Source organism: Balearica regulorum, chromosome Z (genome assembly GCF_011004875.1).
Source record: "Balearica regulorum gibbericeps isolate bBalReg1 chromosome Z, bBalReg1.pri, whole genome shotgun sequence".
NCBI lineage: Eukaryota > Metazoa > Chordata > Aves > Gruiformes > Gruidae > Balearica > Balearica regulorum.
The window spans coordinates 36,676,855-36,696,660 of NC_046220.1; the positions used below are offsets into that span (position 1 = coordinate 36,676,855).

At 40.9% G+C, this 19,806-nt stretch overlaps 1 protein-coding gene and 1 long non-coding RNA gene across 8 annotated transcripts in view; one reads left to right on the forward strand and one right to left on the reverse strand.

Moving 5' to 3' along the window:
• Nucleotides 1–3,897: 3,897 nt before the first annotated feature.
• Nucleotides 3,898–4,999, reverse strand: LOC142599465 (uncharacterized). The gene is made up of 2 exons (XR_012833030.1): nt 4,766–4,999; nt 3,898–4,655 (listed from the first exon to the last, which is right to left on the reverse strand). It is a non-coding gene; the product is annotated as an uncharacterized LOC142599465 (long non-coding RNA).
• Nucleotides 5,000–5,130: 131 nt separating this feature from the next.
• CDC42SE2 (CDC42 small effector 2) overlaps nt 5,131–19,806 on the forward strand; it is an 84,693-nt gene continuing 70,017 nt past the window's right edge. For 2 of the 7 annotated variants that reach the window (XM_075740201.1, XM_075740204.1), the window contains exons 1-2: nt 5,131–5,459; nt 6,398–6,455. The gene's annotated coding sequence lies outside the window, so the exon portion shown is untranslated. The other 5 variants (XM_075740206.1, XM_075740202.1, XM_075740205.1 and 2 more) reach the window with 5 other exon arrangements.

The following is a 19,806-nucleotide window of genomic DNA, read 5'->3' on the forward strand; positions in this document are numbered from 1 at the left end:
AGTATAAATCTTTAATGGAAGTGGCAATTAAAAAATCAAAAAGAAAAAGAAGAAGAAAATTAAAGAACAAAAACAAAGGAACAATGTCAGCTTTCAAAGTGCTGGTTGGATGCTCGGAAGGGTGATTGTAAATGGTTCAGAGACCTAATAAGTCACTTAACCACAGGTCCTGTTGACTTCAGAGGACTTTTTTCCCAGATGAATAAAAGCTTCCTAGGAAAATACTTGAACCTAGCCAGCAGCATTAATGAGATAAGTCTGTAAAACTCTTCATGCCATTGGCAATTCATCTAGGAATATTGACAGCAATGGTGAGAAAAATTAGACGTCACAGAGGATTACAGGGGATTTCCTCCCATTCCTGGACCATGTTACTCAGTTCATAGTAGTATGTTGGAAAGCCTGTAAAATGCAAAGCCTGCTTTTTACAGTGCCTAATGCAGTGCCCCTGGTCTCTGGTAAAACCAATAAAACTGTATTTTCATAAACAGGAAAACAAAGTTAATCCCTAGAGCTTCTGAAATAATAATGAATTTTAAAGTGTAGAATTATTATTTGTATCACAATAGCAAGTAGAGAAGCCAAACAAATTGGGAGTTGCTTAATACTGGACAGTGTGCAAACATAACAGAAATACGCAACCTAAACAGAGCAGCCAGCCAGGGGGTGAGAGAGGAGAGATGCATGCCACATACATGCACAGAATAAAAACTAAGGGAATTTACAGAAAATATATTAGAAACCTAATTACCAGCCCTGGTTCTTGCAAGTCTAAAAACCACTATTGTTTGTGGGGTTGCATTGCTGTCAGAAAAAAAGGACAATGAATGAGGGTATCATACAGAGATTTCACTGCAGGCTCATGATGAAGCAACTGTATCACTGCAGCTATTTAGCAAAGTTCCTTCCTGATAGAAACAGTACTATTATCTGAGAAAATCCCTTTGGATTTTCACTCAGAGAGCTTCTTTTGTTCAAGGATCATCTTTTTATTATGCAGAAAAGCTTAAAGCTACTTTGCCAAGTTCAGGTCTTTACATGTTGAGTGAGAAGTGACTGAGTCAAGAGGACATACATTCTTTTCCATTCTCCCCACACTTTCTTGGTGAGTGGTTAATCTGCCTCATGCTACCTGGTGAAAGAGCACCTCAGCTTGTGTTTCAGGTCTCTTGATATAATTCACAAAAAGCCATATGCTACCTATAAAGCCGTAAGGGAACAGGCATGGTGCATCAGCTTCCACATGGACAGTTACCAGGCCATGTAGAGGAGCTTGTATCCAAACCAGATGCAGATTCAGAGAGTTTGCTGGGACTTCCAGATGAAGCTTCTCCCTCTTCTGGAAAAAGTAAGCTTTTCCCCTACCTGGACTTATTCACAGGGAAGAACCATTGAGAGAAAACACTGGAAGGTGAATATCCTCAGTAGCTGCCTTTTTTAGCAGAGGAGAAGACAAGTAAGAAGCTAGCCTTTCTTCTCCACCCCCACCACCCACACTCATTGGGCTGAGCTCTGTTTAAAGCTCGTGTTTATGACTGGACTCACCTTCAGCGTTGGTCATGAACAAACCCTTGCAACCGACTGAAGGAGCAGAGTGTAACATGTTGCCTCTTGTTAGCTGATCCACATTAACGGACCGTATTCCTGGTTCCTTACCTGTGGCAACTGCAAAACAAAAAGCATTTGCCTCCTGAAGGTACAGGGCTGAATGGGGGTAAGGAATGGTCAGCCAACCCAGCTCAGTGAATAGCTGCCTTAACCACCTGTAATTGCTGGTCCACACCTTCACTGACTTGTATATGGATACACTAGAAACAGAGGAATCCTGTGGTGTTTACAAATGTTATACGCACACACTGCTATTTAGTCACAGCTAGCATGTTCATTTTATTGTTCATGTTAAAAAGGGAAAAAGCATTGTTAAATTTTGAATTAAAAAGCAATTTTTCCCTTTTAAAAAGCAATCTTTTTTTTTTTCCCATAGACACCATCAAAGCGAGCAATGATGGATTTCTATTTGTTGTGTTTATTATGCTAACTAGCAAGCACTCTGGCACACAGGGTGGGAAGAATGTCATTTATCATCAAAGGTTCATATAAATACTGAGTTATTTCTGCCTGGCCATTTTTTCATGCTTTGGCATTAGGTCCTGAGAACAGCAGGAGAGGAAAAAGGTTTTGAAAGATAAAGTTCTTGCCTAACTTTGGATATGGAAGAAGTAATTAGTAAAAGTAGTCAGTAATATGGGCAAGACTGCCACTGGGCAAAGAAGTCAGGAGAATGGTCAGTATGTAGTCAGAAGGACACAAAAGAGATACTTGGAAAGATGTAAAGAGAACATGACTGCACTTTTGAGGAATAAATAAATACTCTGCATAATAAAGCAGAGTACTAACTGTTGGTCAGAGCGCATTTGTGCAGCTCAGTTCAATCTATTGAAGGCTTAATTGAGTTTATTTGCAAGCATGGCTGGCTCTGTACGCAGTTTGTTCTCACACACACGATTAGGACTTTGTTAGTAACTATGGCAGCTGAATACGTACCATTGCTGCCAGAAGCAGCCTGGCACGTCACTGTCTTCTACCAAGTATTTGGCACATGCCTTCACAGCGTAGATGAATCTCCTGACTATGCTGCTGGACCTGGTTTGGAGAGGTTGGCTTCTTACAGGTTTATGCTACTGGGCTGCACACTGCCTTTGGGCACTCTAGTCCGTTGAGACACGTGGCAGGAGAGATGCCTGAAACTCTGAAGATGTACCAGAACCATCTAATGCAGATGACTCTGGATGCATGCACTTGACACATCTTTGCTCCTCGAGAGGAATTGCTGTGGGGAACAGTTCAAGCTGTGTGTTACCACAGGGTCTGATGAAAATGCCACAACTCTTCAGAATACTTAGTGGCACTCCTAATGTAGGCAGTCATAGCAGCTTTGGCCTAAGATTCCTCCGATGTTCCTGTAATTGACCTGCTCATGAAATTTGGCAAATAAAAGCTAGCAGTTCTTACTTACACCACATGTCTTAAATGCGTAATATTGAAGCGATATGCTGCATGGTGTTCCCCTTCTTAGTTTGTGCACTTACCAAACCAGGATACTGTTTCTGCAGGTTTTCTGTGTAAATATGCCTACTTGCAACATTTCCATTTAACCACACAGTTTTTGTGCATGAGCTCAAGAGAATTCCTGTTAGTGGGTCTTCTTCAATATTGCTTTGCTGTTTCTCTCAAGAATTTTTCAGGAGTGGAGTCCTGAGAAACAGAGCTTGAGAAAGAAAATGAACTTGTGGTTAGACTGACTGGATCTGCACCCAAACTCTGGATTATGTTTCTGGTTTTACTACATACTATATGTATGACCTGAGGCAAGCTATACTGCCTCTTTATGCTGCAATTTCTCTTCTTGAAAGCGGGGATGCTACTACTTTCTCTACATCATGGGATTCTCGTGAAATAAAGCCCATTAACAGTAATGAGAAGCTAAAACAGAATGGAAGCAACCATCGCAGCTGTTCTTTGCAGGCATCAGATAAGGGTGTTCATTACCTAAAACACACACAGGTGAAAGTCCACCAGCAAGGCGCTGGGCTAGGACTGAGTTTCGGTGCCCCTGTCTGTGCAAGGGGACTTCAATAGCTGGACATGCCTTATGCAGGCACCCCTCACACTGTGTCCTTCTGATGGCAAATTAGACATAACCACATCTGGTACCTCGCTGGACACAAATAAAGACCTCTTAGAAAAATGTCCAAAAACCATTAAAAAAAAGAGTCTGGGAAAATAATAAAAAACAACCATGTTGTCAGTTGATGCAGGTCTTATTAACGACAAGAAATCTATCTTGTTAGCAAGCTTCAATGTCAGGGATTCATACAGACAAAAACAGAACAAAAGTTTTTGAATTTTTTTTTTATATGCTTGATATCCTTTTCAGACTGTTTTATAACAATTTGCAGATTTAGGTACAGACCAGGAAATGTTCCACTCTTCAACTGGTCTCTCCAGTCTTTTTTCCCTGTGATACCATCCAAATTCAGCTTACTGTCCACTCATTAGCACTGCCACATTTTCCATTTTAACCCATGCTGCTGCTGAACCACGGATGATGTGCAAAAGCACGACAAGTAGCACACAGGTGAGATGGAGGAGGATGGCGTCCTGTCTCTATGTGGAGAACTGCAGCTCGAGAGCACCAGGATGTCACTGGGTCGAGCTGCCAGCCATACTTTGCCAAACAGCGAAGAACGCCTGATCTTGCACGTTCGTCATATTTCACATTTGAGGCATGCCTGCCACCTTTAGTTTTGCTTTCCTCTTTTTTTTCTTTTTAAACGACAATATACAGTACAGTGGAATGGAGTGCAGAGAGCTCTCCTCAGGAGTCGCAGTAGTGCCATACCTACTCTGAATCAGTAATGTCACAGCTGTGGAGCACCCATGACAAACCATCACCTCTTTGCAAGGTCAGGTTCATACTGCTGTCACGGACTGCCAGGAGTAGATGTAGGATGGGGAAGTTTACCAACACGCAGAGGGCGTTTGCTGCTGTCAACAGCCGGGGATCAGAAGCCAGAGCCCCTTCTCTTTACCTGGAAGTCCAACTCCAACCACACCAGCTTTCATGACCTGCTTTCCACACCTCTTCAAGGCCTCTGTAATGCCAACACAAAATTTTGTACAACCAGCTAATGAATGGTCAGCCATTCACACCAAATGCCCCGGGGCGTGCTACCTCCTCCCTGAGTGAGGGCAGCAAAAGCACCTGAGGAGGTGAGATGATCCCGCCAGCTTCAGAGCACTCTGGAGCGCTGGCGTCACCCAGCTCCGGACAGGGAGAGCCCATCCCGGGGACCACACCCACGCAAGCCGGGGCCCGATGTCCCACTGGGGTGCGCACTAAGGCCTACGGTGACTCCGTGGTCCGCCCCGCTACGATCGCCCGGGCGCGGCGGCAGAGCCGCCGCGCCCGGGCGATCGTAGCGGGGCGGACAGGGGGCGCTGCGGCGCCGGCCCTTGACGGCGGTTTGAAAGCGCGGTGGCGGCGGCGGAGGAGGAGCGGGCGGTACATCGATAGAGCTGACGGGCAGCGGCAGCCGTCCTTGCCGCCGCCCGGCCTCCTTTGTTCCCTCCCCGGCGCGCCCAGCTCAGCCGGCAGCGCGGAGCGGAGCTGGCCGGCCTGGGGATTCCCTCCCCTGCGCTGCCGAGGTCGCCATCTTCACCCCCTGCCAAGCCTCGGACCCGGCCGGCCGGGCTCCCGGCAGCGCGGGAGGGGGCCTGCGCCGCTCCCGCCCGCTGCATGTGACTGTTGGGCGGTAGAGGCCTCCTCCGCGGATCTCGTCTGCGTCCTCCTCCGCCCCCAGCGCGGCGGGGAGGGGGCGCGGGGCGCCCGGCAGCGGGGGACGGAGGTGCTGGGGCGCGGCGGGCAGACAAAGGAGCGGGCGCCGCCGTGGGCAGCGGTGAGTGGCGGGGGCAGGGGTGAGGGGGTCCTCGCTCTCACCGCCCCGCTTTCCTGGCGCGCCCGCGGGGCAGGTACCTGCCGGTGGGCCGGGCTGAGCCGCGGCCGCTCCCTTCTCCGGGGGGTAGAGGGGGCGCAGGGGCTCGGGCTGCCGCCGGCGGGGGCGGGGGAAGGTTGCTGCCCCTCCGCCGCCTGATACTGCCGGTGTTTTCTGCACCGCCAGCCCCGCCGCCGGGCAGCGGCGAGCGAGGGCCGAGGGAGGTGCCCCGGGGCGGCGGGGTCCGGGGCTGGGCCGGGCCGGGCCGGGCGGGGCGGGGCGTTGCGTTGTGGGGGGAGCCTCCAGCCCCGCCGCCGCGGGAGCGGGCAGTAGGGCTGGCCGTAGGGCTGGCCGGTGAGTGATGCTCAGCGGTAATCCCGGCTGACACTCGGACAAAAAGGAACAAGCATCAGGTTTTCTGGTGGGCGATAAAAAAGGCTGAAGAGGGGTTGGGTTTTTTTTGGTTTTTTTTTTTTTTTTCCTCCTGTCCTTTGAAAAGCGTGTGGCGGGAGGGCAGGTGCTGCTGTGAGCAGGTGGGTGGGCGGCGGGAGCGGCAGGGCAGCGGGGCCTGGGCTCGGCCTGTGCCGGGCACAGGGCGTGGTGGCGTGCCGGGGATGCCGCGGCGCCTCCCTCTCCCCCCCGCCGCGGGCCGCGGGCACCCGTGTCCCTGACCGCCGTGGGGAGTCCCGCACAGCGGCGTGAGGGGCAGAAGGCCGCTCCGGGGAGGCGCTGGGCTATAACAGCTATGACTTCGTTGTGCATGCAGAGAGGTGAAGTCGTATTTAACGCGGTTATTTGAAATGTGGCGCTTGTCTTCTGGGTTAAGCGTGTGGTTTTCCAGGCAGTTATTCAGTGTAGGTAACCTTGTAGTCTTACCGAAATTATAAATCTTACTTTCATAGGTCAGGAGAACATAAGGTCCTGCGGCTTTTAACTCTGAAGTTGGATATGCATTAAACTGTAAGTCTTCTGTTTTTGTTTTTGATCTTGCGTGTATGGATGAATGGAGTAATAATTTCATGTTTGTAAGACAAAAACTTCAGAAGTAATTTAAATTAAACCCTAAGCAGACTTTTTGAATGCTTGTTTCAAATATATCCCTCCTAGACTATAATAACTGGTTAAAAAATTGAAAAATAAAATCTGTGAAGCCTGGGGGGAGGGGTTGCCTTTTTTAGAGCAAAAAGCTCTCTTTTTTAGATTGGTGGGGTGTTTTTTTTGGTGGTGGGTCTTATTTAGTCCTCAAGGGTTGAGAGTCACCTTTTAAGGTTAAAGCAATATATAAGAAACACCTGTAATACTAGTATGTTTCCTTGTATTTAACTGAAGTAATTGAGATTAGATGGTGCCTTTTCCTCACTTTCATAAGTAATGTTTAGTCAATTAATTTGCTTAGCTAATCTGATTAATAATAGCTCAGTGAAGGTACAGATATGTTTCCAAAAGTTGTTTTTTACATTGTTGAAATGCAGATACAATTTTGAAAGATATAATAAAATTCTTAATTTCTATTGTAATATTTTTTTTTGGAAGGGTGAAAGGGACTATTGTAGGTAAAATTTTAGAAAGTGATCAAGCAAATGATTACAACCATTCATGAACTAAGTAGCAGCTCAAATAAGCAATGAGATAATTCACTGTATAAATTTTAGTGTGTACATAAATTTAATTATGTGTCAATAGTTGCATCACTGCTCTCTCAAATTTCTCCCATTAGCTTGGGTGAGAAACTAGAATCTGAATATAGCTGTCCGGATCTCTAATATTATTTTGCTAATAACACTTTCTGCTTTGAGGAAAGGCTGGTATCCTTTCCACAGCAGAGAATTGGGTTTTCTGTGTTCAAGAAACTTCCTGGTGAATTTTCTGTATATCTAAACCAAAGTTGTATAGGTCAGAAATTGCAGTGTACAGTCTATAAAACATTATAATGTATTGTACACCAGAGGAACGAAGAACTGTGAAACTGTTGTTAGGTGTAGCTTGTCCAGAAATGTTTATTTAAAGGCTGTTTTGCTGAAAAACAATTGACAATTTACTACTTCTGTCATGTAACCAGTCAAAATAAATTGTTTTGAAGCTTGCTAGTAATTCTGACCTTACGACAGTTTCAAAAGTTCTGTGGTGGCTTACAGTGTGATGCTTGGTGGGAAGCCTTGTGGACATGGTGTCTTGTCATGATAAGGAAAAGACAAAGACAGAAATGTTTTGAACATCCCATCATAGTTTCTGCTGTCAAAAAAAAAAAAAAGTTGATTTAGAAGCAGGAGGGGGAAAAGAGAAATTGAGTGTGTGTTTGAAGTGACTTTCTAAATCTGGCACTGTGACACTTTTACCTAGATATTAGAGCTTTCATTACAGTGATAAAACATTAACCCTAGAATAGTGTTGAGAAATTAGATCATGTCCTGTGGAGCCATTACAGTAAACAAGAAGTGTTAAACATCTCATCTCATATTTTTCCCCAACTAGAAGTGTATTCACCACTCTCGTACATTTCTAGAAGGAGTAATGGTTTGTGGTGGTGAAATAATGTTAATCAGCAGTTGCTGCTGTAATTCATTGTCCACTAGGGAGGAGTCGATGTAACACCTGGTAACTTGAACAAGCCTTTTAGAGCAAAATCACACAAACCCTTTAGATATTTGTGCCAGACCTTTTGACCCTCAAAGGTGGAGTGTGAAGGGGTTTATTTTTTTTGTTTCTTCAGTTAGGATTTCTTGATAGAATTACAATACGGTATTAGAAAAATACTTTTTCTTTACACTATTGACATATGAATTACAAGGAAAACATATTTCATTCTGTGGTTTATGACTAAGGTGGAAGTACCTTGGAGTTTAAGATTTTTTTTTTCAATCTATTGAGAATAGTGTTGAGACATTTGCTTTGCTTAATGTGATTTATAGACCAACCTTTAGGCATGAAGCATAATGTGAAATTAAATTACTCAATTTAAAAAAATTAAAAAAATAGTTAAAGTACTTCCTGGAAGTACCTCTCTTGCGGGTTGTTTTTGTGGGCCTTTTTTTGTTTTGTTTCATTTTTGGTGAACTTAGCTTGTTGTGGAGTGTCAAATTTATATGTAAGCCTAGCATACCATAATGCTAAAGAAAATCTTGTGCCACTCTGTTTTGCAAACTCCGGCATGATTTGTGTTAGCTCTATGTCCAGAAACCCACTGGGTTTTGGTCAGCGTCGCTGAGTACTTATATAGAATTAAAATATGACTAACTTTCACTTACTTTTGAGTGATAAGTTGACTATTCAGATTAGCTTTCAGCAACTTTGTTGCAACTCCTGATTACACTTGACAACCTGAGTCCAGGAGCCGAATAGCAATTTATTATCAAATTCATTACTGCACCACATGTTTTTACTAGATATGGTTTTAGCTAATATTAGAGACTGTCGCCTTATGTAAACATGTATGAATGACAGAGTTATCTTTGGTCACCACCTTACCTTTGGGTATCTATTTCTCACTGTATAACTGTGTGCTCAGATAGAGAAAATGGGTGAAGACTAGTGTGGTCCTTGGAGCCTTGTTGTACCTTGCTGTGTCATATTCATTACAATGTGTTTGCTAGTAACTACCGTATCTGGTTAAGATTAGTATTATTCTGTCTCCTAATCTTAATATTGGCCTGTAAAGCAAATAACTGAGTCTTAAAAGAGCTGAGGGTGGTGTGAGCATTAGTCACTGTTTTGATACCTTGAAAGTCAGAGACATGCTTTCTTATATATGCTGAAGGATTGTAGGGATTTAGCTGCTGTTTACTCCACAAATGTAGCTGGTACATGTATGGCTGTCTTCTAATGCAATTTTATCAATTCTTAAAGCGTACATAGCAAGGTTAACATGAAAGAGTTTTTTTAATATTAAGGCTGTCTTTCTGTATTAGTGTTGCGTTAAAAGTACTGAAGCTAAGTGTACATGATGGTGACTGCACAATGAAATGATTTATTTTTTTTCCAAGAACAAATTTTTGAATAGACTGGATGGAGATGCATTAGAAAAGCAGGGACATGGTGTTCCTTCTTGTAGCCAAGCCTGAGAGGAAAATAAAGGGGGGAGGGGGTGTAGGAATGCTTCTCTGAAGGATGCTGATCCTGAGATGGGTGGGTTGGACTCCTTTTTGTTTAAAAAATGTCAGTAAATCTGAAGAGAGGCTTTTGAGTATTCACAGTCACTTCAAGGTTTCGGGATATTTTGATGAAGCAAGTCTGTCTTGTGTGATTAGTGTCTCTTGTTTTATTGCATGACTAGTGATGATGTCAAGAAATAATGACAAATTCAAGGAAACAAATGAAAGGGGGTCAGAGTGGTATCCTAGTTCAATGTTTTCTTTGTTGTTAGAGGTGGATGTGAAAGTACTAGTCTAAGGGTAATTATTGTCCCAGTAGGAACAGAAATTTCTCTTGATTGCTTCCCTCCAACTCCAAGAGGAAGAGGATGTCTCTTGCCTGTAATGAAGGCACAGTTAAGGGAGTGCAGACCTACTTCAGAGCACTTTTCCATCTTCGTCAGTGTCACATTAACGTAAGGGTTTAGGAGGGAGATGTAAGGAGGAAGACATAAGGTGTCAATGCAATCATTAGCAGGTTTTGCAGGCTTCTTGTTGGAAACATGACTATACTGAATTAACTTCCTCCTCTGATTTAGTTAGCTTTCTGTCCAATCAGATTGGTAATATTTGTCATGAGATGTTAGAGGGAGACCTGTTACCTTCTCTCTGCATGTGCAGTAGTGCATTGGAGTGCTAAATGGGAGAAAGCAAGCTGCTGACAGTTGCACTGAAGAGCTAGGAACTGGTGTTCAGCTTGCTTCAAAGTTATGGTTAATGTATATTCAACAAGCAACTGAAACAGATCTGTTGGTTGTGTTCAGTGGATGTCTTGCATATTTGGCTGATGCTGAAAGCGTGGATCACAGTACAGGCCAACATCTAGTAATGTTAAATGTCGGTCAGGTTGCAGTTACCTGAGCACTTGATCTGATACTGTCATTATTAGAGAACTGCCAGCTCAGTCTTCCACTGGACAGTGTTTGAATCCTTCCCCTACCATAAATAAATCATAGCAGAAGTGTCATGGCCCATGATGAGGTTTGTTTGCACTGTATAAAATGTTGTCTCTGCATTGGAGGAGAGGTGCTGGAGGAAAAATTGTACTTCATCTTTAGCATAGTAAAGGAGAAACTTTGATCTAAACATCTAAATGAGCTCCTAATGCTGGGAGAAGATTACACATGGTGATGACTGTTCTGATCCAATAATTTTTCACAGCAAAACAGTTACAGTACTTACAATTGCACTTTAGGCAAGCAGGGATAAAATATTTTAAGTATCTCTAACCATTTAGGCTAAAACAAAGAGCTATTTATTTTATCAGTATATAAATCACAGTACAAGGGCAAAACAATGCATGAACCAAATAACTGATTACAGACTGCATCATTGTTTGCTGGATATCTTGTGCTTTCTTAAAAATTACTGTACAACTCAACATGGGGTTTTTTTCTGACTGCAGTGCCTTGAAATTTATCAGTTATTACACAGAGTTCAGAAATGTTTTCTTAGGAAAACTTTCTTTCCACGGAATAGAAAGTGTGTTGTCACCAAAGCCTTCCCAGTCAAAATCCCAGTTGTCATCATAGGAAAAAAAAAAAAGTGTGTCTGTCTTGAGTGAAGTTGGTGATTTCTGTCTTAAACTTAGTGCCTCTTCTGTCATAAAGTACAGGCTTATCTTTGTATGGGCTTGATATAGTTTTCACAGAACAGTAGACGTTGGAAGGGACCTCTGGAGATCTAGTCCAACCCCCTTGCTAAAGCATGATCACCTAGAGCAGGTTGCACAGGATCACATCCAGGTGGGTTTTAAATATCTCCAGAGAAGGAGATTCACATCCTTTTGGGAAGTCTTTCCTTGTCATCTTTCTTGTACTCACCCACTGAATTTGGAGACCGACTGTTTAAATCTTGTGCAAAACCAGGACTTTCATAAATTTCACTTGGCTCCCTCGTCAAAACAGTCATACTAGTAAGTACTGAAAAATTAAATGCAGAAAGCTCTTTGTTACACTTATTGGTTCCTTTTATCTTATGGCTCATGTTCCATAACTCTTGTGCTGACCAATAGCATCTCTTTTAATTGACCTCAAGTGATGCAGCTATTCTCATCAAACACCATTTGCTAAAGGAATTCTACCTACTCCTTTAAGGCTTCCTGAGAACAATTTTTCCTTTGAGCTCAACTACCTATTTCCCCTCTTAACCCTTCAAGTGAATGGTGTCTTGCCCTTTTTTTTCCATGCTGAAGTCCTTTTCTAATAAGCTGAGTTTTATAAGGTTTGTTCTGCCTTGAGAAAATAAAAAAAAAATAAAATTGATGTAAGAAAGTAACTTTAAGTTGAACAGTCCTGTTCACCTGAACTGTATAAACAGATCTTAAGATATTATGATAGAAACTCTTTTCTCCAGCCCAAAGTATGTGTATTTCAGAAGCAGGAGTTTACTTGCTTTTTATTTGACTTCTTGGATATATCATCATCAATCTACAGTGGACTGAAAGAAAGGTTTAGAAATACCTGTTTTCAGTAACCTCTAATTTTTAAGGGGAGGGAGGAGAGAGCAGTCTTCAAATAATTGCTTTAGTTTTGGTATTTCATTAATTCATTGCTCATCAGATTTTTTTTTTTTTTTTTTTTGTCCTCAAGCATATGGGGGCAATAATTTGTGGAGTTAATGGAAGACTAAGTCAGCAGCTCTGGTACATTCCTTTGGTTTATTTCTATTTTTTGGGGGGTGTTTCTGTTGTTGTTTTATCAAAAATGAATCTTACACAGATGTTTAGGTGATCTGTTCACAGTGGGATCATGACAGTGGTACAGCCAAGGTTTGCTGCATAATCAAGACTTTGTGTTGAAAGAGTGACATATTCTGAAAGATAAATCTAAGTGTGTCCAGCTCTGCTACTTGATGCTATTATAACTTGTTTTCTGCTAAGCTGTCTTGTAATGGGTAAAGCCTTGTAATGCTCTTGAAAAAATCTTAGTTGGACTTAAGACTGTATTGAGGTGAATTCAAAGGGGTCGTATGTCAGTACAGCTGCTCTGTCCAGAAATGTGTGACTGACTCAACGCAGTTCTTCCACATAGGCCATCCCCTGGTGTCCACCACTGCCAAGCTTCCTGTGAGAGCTCTAAAGAAGAGCCTGTAAATCCCTGCACTGGTGCCTCTTCTTCATCCATGTGTGATTTTTAAGTGGTGCTTCCACTTACACAGGCCTTTCCCGGGAAGTCAGTAGGAGTGGGTGGTGAGGGATGCCTTTGTTTCAACTTAAACCCTGTATATGATGAAGTTAGTGGTGAACCTTTCATTGAGATCCTAAATCCATTACAACTTTGTGAAGAAAGTCAACTGCATCTCTGCAAGAATGCATTGCAAGGGTAATATTTGCCATTACCTGAAGGTAGCAGTTATGATGAAGTCTTGTCCCTTGTATTTCTTCATTAGAATCATAATTGTGTTAGTTGTATCCCAGGGTGCTTACAAACTAAAGTATGAGACATTATTGCTGTATATACAAGAAAATACAGATACCCTCGGTTGTGGTGGATTTGTTTGTTTAACCTATTGTTCGGTTGGGCACAAGAGCAAAGAGTTGTCCTCTTTGCTCACAGTCCTGTGCCCTCTATGTTGTCAGGATATGTATGGATTCACAGTAAGATGACCCTCATTTCTTAAGATGATTTTTTTTCTTTTAATTTCTGTTGAAAATTATGTTGAAATTTTATTAATAAAGGAAACTGCGTCAAGAGTGGGGGAAACTCACAAGAGGCATAGACCTGTTCTAGTCCAAACAGGTATGCATTTTAGTGAAATAGTAAATAAATTAGGAATTCATTTAAAGAAAATACGTTGTTCTGAATGTGACACTTCCACAGATAGCTACTCAAATGTTGACAGAGATAATGGAAGGTTCTAGATTATGTTTCTTGTACTGAATGTATGCTATTTCTTTTCTTGAATCCTTAAACTTACTTCCCTTTCTTTCAGGGACAAAAAGCATAATGTGAAAGCTTTGTTGCTTTGTTTCTACTGGTTCAGGTCATATGAAGATATTTTTGTCAGTGTTCTTCTGTAAAGACAGCTTTATCAAACTATTTATGGCTTATTATCTCTTTAAATGTAACTTAATTTGTGTTTGCATCTATTCAAAGATGCTGAGGGCATTTTAAATACTGTACTGTTCCAAAATCCCAGGCAGCAAATTTTGCAAATCACCATGGTAATGTGTGTGTGTGGGAGGAAGGCTAAAGTCAGAATCTGCATTAACAGAATCTGTTAATATTGCATATGCTCAGTGCCACTAGCACTGCTTGTCCTTTGATGTAGATATGCTCTTTGCTTAATTAAAAACAAAGTAATATGATGCAGCTAATACTGCTTATAGTCTGATTTTTAATCAGATTTGTGATTATGAAACTAATCCACTGAAATAATCAGATATGTGGGTAATCATTGAGTCTTCTTTCAGTTCAGGAAATGGCATATAAGAATCTTGTAATCTAGCAAAGCAACCTCAAAACTTCTTTGTTGCTTCTCTAAGAACTTACGGATAAGCTTAAAAGTCCATGTTTTGCGGCTGGAGCTACATACCAAGGACATTTACTACTAATTGACCATGTTCTGGTGATTTCTACCAAGTCATTGTGAACGTTTAAGGTTCCTGGTTTTGAGTAGGCCTGTCTGGATGCTTTTGTACATGCAGTTGTTGCCTTAGACACATAATTAGTTCTGAGGTGTAGTCAGTGCTAGTTTAAATAAAATTTTTTTTAAAAAATATTTTCAAGAGGAACTGTGTTCTGTTCTAGAGTGCTGAAACTGGTTTTTAATACTTACCCTTAGTCAGTGCTGATGACAGAAACTTATTAATTCTTATGAATTTATAGGAAAACTGGCTATTGCTGGGGGGGGGGGGGGGGGGGGTCCGAAATTAAACCTGACATTTCTTAGCTCTTTACTACTGTAGTCTAAATAAACAACAACAACAAAACCTTCCCACCCCCTACCCCCCCCCCCCCCACCCAAAAAAAAGGAGACTTGGATGAAGGTTGATTTATTTTCCCTGTTACTATATTGAATGTCTCAAATTTTAATAAGTTGCAGTAACTTACTAGTTTAAAAATACTGGCCTACTGCTATTGAGAATTACAGAGACATTGATACTGGTTCAAAATGCAGACCAAGTTATAATGACTTTTGTGTTAGATGGCCTGAGAGAGTGGTTTTCACTTACTTTGTTTTTACAACACTATTCACTTGTTATATGCAGTCTGTCATAATAGTGCTTATTACTATGTTGTGGTTTTTTGGTTTTGGTTTTTTTTTTTTTTCAAAATGTCAGGCCTCCTCCTTTCAAGAGGGTAAGTGTGGGAAGTGATGACTTTGAAAGTTTTTGCCTTAGGAAAACAAGTTGTGGGTTTTTTAAGGCTGTTCTTGTGAAGGCTGAACTCCACTATGTAGGCAGTGGAGCTGTTTGTATAACTAGTGAGTTGATAGGTCCTTTCTTTGCTTGTTGAAGGAGGAGATGTTTAATGTCCACTAAGAGGATATCTCTATAGTTCTTTAAAAGACAAAACTTCAGGGTCGATAGGACTTCAAACAATGAGCTATTGTAGTTTTGGGTTTCTTGTTCTGTTGATTATTTTGACTTTTCTACTTCTGTTATGTACAGAACTTGTAGTAGCACACAGGTTGATTGTTACCTGTGTGATTCAAGGCAGACAGCTAAGGGATTTTTCATACTAGATTTCTGAAGCAAAAAAATTTAAGTAAATTACATCCTTTATCTCATAAATCAGTTAAGTTATTCATGTCAGGTTCTCCAAGCCTATGTTGGCAGGTATGAAAACACAGTACCTGCTTTTGAAAAGCATGCTATTAAATGCACCCTCCTCCCACCAAAACCCCTGACAGTATTAGCGTCTTTCAGCCATTTCCTTCTGAAAAAGGAAAGTCTTTACATTTAGCAAAAGATATCACTCTTAGATTTAGGTTGTATGGTAGTAAAATAATCTGAGAAGTATTAGCACACAGATACTTTTTTCCTTCCCTTTATGAAAGGCTTAACCTTTCAAACATTGTAATACATACTGAGTTTCTCCATACTAAAAATCCAGTGTGTCTAATTGGAACGAAATACAAGATTTCACACCTTATATAGCTGAATTTCTGCACTCCCAGCCTCTGACCCAGGTATCTTTCAGTCTTTTCCTTAGTGTGTTCATACAGTGTCATCCTTTCATCATCCACACAGACACACCTGTGCCACTGAGCTCAAAGAATTTCATTAGAACAGAGAAGAAATAGGAAAGCTTGATGCCAGCATGGATAAACATGACCTGGAGGTCAGCATTCTATATGTCTGACTCCTAGTAGTTTCCAAGAGGATTATTTGCTTTTTTTTTTTTTCTTGGGGAGATTTCTGGAGGCCAGTGGAGGTAAATGTAAATGTTATAAAATACTGAAATGTCTTGATGTTGCTGTCTTCTAAGGATCTCTGAAAAACAATGTTTGAGGTGGGGAAAAGGTATTCAGAGATAAGTTCAAGTAGGCAACTGTCCCAAGTCCTCTTCTAGGCTAAGTTGGTGAACAGAGGTCTCTTCCCCCTTCAGGCGTATCAAAGTGTAAACTCCACCTCTATATTGTCCTCTAAAGGACTCTAATTTTGAGACTTACATCCCTGTGATAGGAATGGGAGAAATGAAAACAAGCTTTCATGATTCTTTGTGCCTCAACTTATATTTAATGTTACATAACTTATGGCTCTTTTGCTTCCAAGTATGCACAGCTCTGAACTCATTGACATTTATTAACTTTATTCACATTCATTATGGTTATATTAAATTAATTGGTGTACCAGTTATAAGCTTCATAATGCAATGATAAAATATGCTCACCTGGCTATCTGTAGCTTTCTGTATGTATGTGACTTTGCCATTGACTGGAATGGAAGGACGATTGTAAATCTGTGTCTATATACTGTATGTGTCTGTAGAGATACAGAAGTTACTTAGCAGGTGCAAAACTAATCCTTGGTATTTTTTCCAGTTCTATTTTTAATAGCTTGCAAAAGGATAAAAAAAGTCAGATGTTCTAATGAAACCCCCAAAAAAGTTTACAGTATCATTTTCTTATGGATAAACTGACAAAACTGCTGAAATTCAATGTCTGGATTTTTTTTTTTCCCAATGGAAAGGACTGAATGTTCACAGACTATTTAACTCTTCATCTGTTGTAAACTCATGGGCTCTTTAGCTTAGAAAATACTTTTCCTTAAGACACAAATGCATTTTTAAAGCTTACACTTTACATATATAGGGTCTTCCAGACCTTTATCAATTTTTAACCTGTTCTGTGTAATTAGAAAACAACTTAGAAAATGTTACGGGTCTGCACTAATGATTTTCTCTCTGAATTTGATACACTTGGTAATAACAGCATTGCTTTTCTCAAGTCTGTTAATGCTTGTGACACTTTTGTAGCTGCCCCATCAAAATAGACTTCTGTGGCGTTTTCTAAAAGAATGTGTATCTCTTCAGAAGCAGCACTGTACTAATAGATATGTTTCACCTTTCTAAGCTAATCCGTATGCCACTTAACATACTGATTCGTACTTTGTTATCTTTGTTTTCATAGACAGGTGTTACACTGAACTTCTGAAAAAGGCTAATATGACTTTTAAGCTGTGATGGACTAAGTAAAATAAGAAATAATCAGCAGATAATGTTAGATAATGACGAAATTGCCTGCTAATATTGTAACATTAGCGATTTCTTGTAACTGGTTAAATCAGTAATTTAATTATTATTTAGAAGTACAGGAAGTACACTGAATGCAAAACATGGCTTCAGACAAGTACAAAACTTCAAATTGTCATGCAAATGCTAACACTTAGACAATTGCTATTTATAAATGGTGTTCTTAATGAGTGATGTGGGCAAGTCTGCAATAAGCTGTTGAGACTTCATAGAAAGTGGTTACAGCTTGATTAGTAGTGTGCCTTGGCAGTACCTGCAAACAACTGTTCTTTCCACCCTGCTGGCTCATACTCTATGCAGTTCATTTAGTAGCCTTTCAGGCTAGAAGTCTACCATTTATAGAAGCGTTTTTGTGAATTAAATTGTCCGTTAGGATGTGGGTTTAATGTACAGACTTCATTCATCTGGGACTCTAAATAGCTGTGTCACAATGACTTACACCTACTACTCCAGATCTCATTTGTGACTGACTTTTTAAAATGGGATTGTACAAGGATGGCTTTCATCGTTCTGTCTTGCAGCTCTTACAGCATGGCACTTGATTTCTAATGCTTCAGTTTAGGAAAGTGTAATTCATTTACCTTCTACTTCGTCTGTTTTTCTGGAGGAAGACATTTGTGTTAGAAGTCGGAAATGAAGATACTCTTATATCTACCATTAGCTCATTTGTAAAAATACTGTTGCATATTGAAATGTCTTATACAGAATTGCAATCTTTACATGTTTTTAGGATGTTATGTGTACTCTGTGCTAACATCTCATAATGCAGAATGGTCTAAGTTTTCTCTCAGTAAAATTTACTAATACAAATCTTTCTCGACTTTGGTTTCACTTGCATTGTGTGTGAGTGAGGTTCGTGTTTACCTACAGTTAAATTAGTTGGTTCTCCTATCTGTATATCAGATATTGTCCACAGAGTCTTTAACTAGAAGGTAGCCAACTTGCAGTGACAATTCAGTTACAAAATTGACATCTACTCTAAAAATGTATGTTTGCCTTGCTGGCATTAAGGATTTTATTTGCTTTCTTTCTGAATTTGTGAGGCAAGCAGTGCAGTGTCATGTGTTGCTCAGCTGTTTTGTATGAGCAACAGCTTATTGTGATATAGTTATTTTACCAGGGGAAAGAAAAATCATCAGAACTCGACTTACAGGTGTTCTGAATATAGTTTATGTGGAGCCCAAGCATTATGATATTGATGTGTTTTCCCTGTGTGCCTCTGCCACTATGTTGATAGCCTCCTGCTTTGCTTCAACTACGTCCCATCTTTGGGACCTGCGGTTCTCTAGCCCTTCATCCAGTAACTCTACACCTTTTATATAGTCTGACAGCGAAAGAAATGAGACTCAGAGTCTCCTGTCACTGTCAGGGCTATGCAATCATCAAACATTATTTTCACAAAGGCAGTTATAGCCAATTCCTAATACTGTTCCTCTTAGTAATCCACTGTTGTGAAGTCTTCCTTTTTTGACCACCTGAATTTCTATCCTAACAAAAACGGTGATCAAAGCTTTCTGTCTCTGACACGTAACGCTGTCCAGACAAGTATCCTTCTTCCTTCTCTTCCTCCCCAGCATTCTTCTCTTGATTTACCATTTTTCCTCATTTATAGTCTTTTACCTGCTCTCATCTGCCTCAGCAGTTTGTTTCTAGCCTGTACGTTTTCTGACAGTCTCTTGTGAAAACTACAGAGGTAAAGATAAAAAACTTTGATTTTACTTTTTAAATCTGGCTTTTGTCAGTCTGAGAAAAAACAGAAGACTTGGTTCCCTAATTTGTGAGCAAGGAAGGGCTGAAATATGACAAACAAGCCCCTGGTGAAAGTCTGCAAGCAAACGTCTTGCCATGGAGTGTGAAAGACAAAACACCAGGGAGCTCAAATGTAGGAGAGAGGTTTTGTGTTTTGTTGTTTTTTTGTTTTGTTTTTTAAATTAAATCTACGGAACATTGTCCTACATAACATAGGAGATGCAGAAAATTTAATTTACTACTACTTTTACCATATTTTTACATGAACACTTGAAGCATTAACTGGATTGTTTGGAGTTTTCAGCTTTCCTCACAGCTTCTGTCTGTTTTGAAGCTCATTTCTGATATATGCATGCTGTCATGACAGTTTGCCATTATAGGTGGATGCTCTTTGAATGGAGGGGTGTTCTGGTTTGTTGGGGTTTGTTTTGTTTTTTGAATACAGGTGTAACACTGGTAAATAATCTGCTGCTACTTCAACAGCAGATTCTAGAGCAGTCATTCTTGTTGCTTGGAGCCAGCTCTTACGAATATGTTTCCTTTCTGTTATTGCCTGCAGTACTTGTAATCCATCCTTCCTTTTACTGAGAACTGCTGAACTTGGTAGCAGATGTCATGGACAGTAATTCAATAACAGAGTTGTTTGCTAAACCTCACACGTCACGAGACTTAACTGCCAAGTTACACGTTTTTATTGGGCACTTAGTACAAACCAGTTATTTCCTGAACTATCTG